We start from the raw sequence: 3,582 nt of genomic DNA on the forward strand, positions 1-3,582 counted from the left end.
GGGCCTTCAGCAGAACGTCGGGCCTTGAGCAGAATGTCGGGCCTTAAGCAGAGCGTCGGGACTTCAGCAGAACGTCGGGCCAGAACGTCGGGCCTTGAGGTGGTGGTGCGGCGAAGCTCTGGCGGTGGTCCAGCAAGGCTCCAGCGGTGGTCCGACGAAGTTCCGGCGGTGATCCGACCAGGGTGAGGATCTCAGGTGGTGGTCCGACAGTGGTCGAGGACGAGCTTCTTCCTTCTCCTCCTTCTCCTCTTCCTTCTCTTCCCCTCTTTTCTTCTTGCTTGGACCCCCCTTTGTGAAGAATGAGGGCTCTATTTATAGATTTTCTGGAGTTGCATAGCTCGTAAATAGGCGTGAAATCAATGGGTAAATGGGGAGTGGTTGGATGGACGGCCGATACTGAACCCCTTTATCATAGACCATTCGTCAGTCATTTGGAGGCCTTAACGATTTCAGAATTTGATGATCTTGGGCTCATTGGATTTGTCTCGTCGAGCCGTTCGATTCGAGTATAAGCTCGTTAAAATCGGAGACCGTTTAGTAACTCAAATTGTAATTCGAACCTTCCAACAGCACTTCGAGTCTTCGATTTAGACTCATTTGGGCATGGATCGAGTTGAATTTTGTGTCATTGGATTCGTATTTCTGAGACGCTCAGTTTGACTATAAGTTCGCTGAAATCGGAGTTCGGGAGCTCCTAGATTTAATTTTTGAAGTTTCCGACTCCATTTTGCATCGAGATTTGTGCCCGATCAAGATAATTTTTTGATGATGTATCAGTTGCCCTCCTATTTTCGGACGTCAAAGCTCCATAAGTTCGAAAATATTAATTCTGACATTTGACAGTGGTCGAATCGCAAAAATTGTGTTCCAAAAATTATTAACTTGCCCGAATGTGATCATATAGATCCCGTTGAGCTCCTAAAGTGTCAAAATTGGGTCTGGAACGTCGAAAAATGTGTCCGGGGACCTCAAAAACGTCGAAATCAGTCCGTTCAGACCAAAAATCGGGCCTTGGTATGTGTAGGCGGCCGAACTAGCCGATTTGCCGGCCGGCCACCCCTGGGCGACGCCGCCGGGGCCGAAACCGCGCCGTTTGCGGCCGGCCACCCCTGGGCGACGCCGCCGGCGCCGAAACCGCGCCGTTTGTGTCAGCAGCCGGTTTTAAAACCGGCTGCATTAATTTTATTTTTTTATTTTTTTTGAGTTGCCGTCATGGGCAGTTTGTAAAACCGCCCAACTGCCCGAATTTTTTTTTTTTTTGTAACAGTTGGGAGAGTGGGAGAGTGGGAGAGAGGGAGAGGGAGACTCCCTTTTCTTCCTATAAATAGGCCCCCTTTTGCACCTAATTCCTTGCACCTTCTCCTCTCCCTCTGTCCTTACAATTGAGGATTTCCCTTAGTCTTTCAAGGCCCATCTCTTTGCAAGGATGTCCGGAGATTTCCTTATTCTCCCTCTATTCTTACAATTGAGGCTTTCCCTTGGTTTTCCAAGGCCCCTCTCTTTGCAAGGAAGTCCGGAGATCCCCCATTTTTCTTCGAAATATCCTGGCGTCGGGTAGAAATACAGTATCAGGGAAAAGTACGATGACGGTTAGAAATTCAACGTCGAGTAGAAGCCCAACGAAAGTCCATCGACGGGCAGCCTGACGTTGGGTAGTAGTCCGATGATAAGCAGAAGTCCGTAGTCGGGTAGAGGTACAGCGTCGGGTAGAAGACCGACGAAAGTCCGTCGACGGGCAGAAGTTCGACGATGGGTAGTAGTCTGACGGTAGGCAAAAGTCCATAGTCGGGTAGAGGTGCAGCGTCGGGTAGAAGATCGACAAAAGTCCGTCGACGGGCAGAAGTCCGACGACAGTTAGTAGTCCGATGGCACGCAGAAGTCCGACACCGGGTAGAAGACCGACGAAAGTCCATCGAGGGGCAGAAGTCCAACAACATGAGGAAGCTCTGTATTAGGCAGAATATCAATGAAAGTCCAACGACGGGGAGAATTCTGGCATTGTGTAGAAGTCCAATGATGGGAGGAAGCTCTGCGTCGAGTAGAAGTCAGATGAAACTTTTGCTAGGCAGAATTCCAATAACGGGAAGAAGTTTGACGTTAGACAGAAGTCTGACAACGGGCAGAAACCAGATGAAAGTTCTACGACGGGCAGGAGTCTAATGTTGGGCAAAAGTACGGCCTTGGGTAGAAGACCGATGAAAGTCCATCGACCGTCAGTAGTCCGCCGACAGGTAGAAGTCCACTGACGAGTAGAAGTCCGACGACAGGGAGAAGTCTGACATCGAGTAGAAGTACAACATCGAGTAGAAGGCCCACGAAAGTCCATCAACGGGCAGAATTCTGACGAAAGTCCTGCAAGATAAAAATTCAGTGACAGGAGGAAATTCAACTTCGGATATAAATTTAACTTTGTGGAGAAGTCAGATTGAAGTCTATTGACGGCATTCTGGCGACGTTAATCAAGGATGTATGAATTATCCAAGGTTATATGTTAGTGTCTTTACTCGATGATGTTAACCTGTTTGAAAAAGGTTAAAAGAATCCATGAAGGATGTAAGACCTATCCGAGGTTGTATGTCAGAGCCTTGCTCGATGACGTTAACATGTGTGAAAGAGGTCAAGAGAATCTACTAAGGATGTAGGACCTATCCGAAGTTGTATGTCGGAGCCTTTGCTCGACGATGTTAACCTGTGTGAAAGAGGTCGAGAGAATCCACTAATGATATAGGACCTATCCGAGGTTGTATGTCGGAGTCTTTGCTCGACGATGTTAACTTGTGTGGAAGAGGTTGAAAGAATCCACCAAAGATATAGGACCTATCCGAGGTTGTATGTATGAGCCTTTGCTCGGCGACATTAACCTGTGTTGAAGAGGTCGAGAGAATCCACTAAGGATGTAGGACCTATCCAAAGTTGTATGTCGGAACCTTTGTTAGACAACGTTAACCTGTGTGGAAGAGGTCGAGAGAATCCACCAAGGATGTAAGACCTATCCGAGGTTGTATGTTAGAGCACTGCTCGATGACGTTAACCTGTGTGGAAGAGGTCGAGAGAATCCACTAAGGATGTAGGACCTATCTGAGGTTGTATGTCTGAGCCTTTGCTCGACGACGTTAAATTGTGTGGAAGAGGTCGAGAGAATCCACCAAGGATGTAAGACCTATCCGAGGTTGTATGTCGGAGCCTTTGCTCGACGGCGTTAACCTGTGTGGAAGAAGTCGAGAGAATCCACCAAGGATGTAGGACCTATCCGAGGTTGTATGTTGGAGCCTTTGCTCGACGACGTTAACCTGTGTGGAAGAGGTCGAGAGAATCCACCAAAGATGTAAGACCTATCCGAGGTTATATGTCGGAGCCTTTGCTTGAAGACGTTAACCTGTGTGGAAGAGGTCAAGAGAATCCACCAAGGATATAGGACCTATTTGAGGTTGTATGTCGGAGCCTTTGCTCGACGACGTTAACCTGTGTGGAAGAGGTCGAGAGAATCCACCAAAGATGTAAGACCTATCCGAGGTTATATGTCGGAGCCTTTGCTTGAAGACGTTAACCTGTGTGGAAGAGGTCAAGAGAATCCACCAAGGA

The sequence above is a fragment of the Dendrobium catenatum genome, unplaced genomic scaffold, assembly GCF_001605985.2.
Source record: "Dendrobium catenatum unplaced genomic scaffold, ASM160598v2 original_scaffold_61322, whole genome shotgun sequence".
NCBI lineage: Eukaryota > Viridiplantae > Streptophyta > Magnoliopsida > Asparagales > Orchidaceae > Dendrobium > Dendrobium catenatum.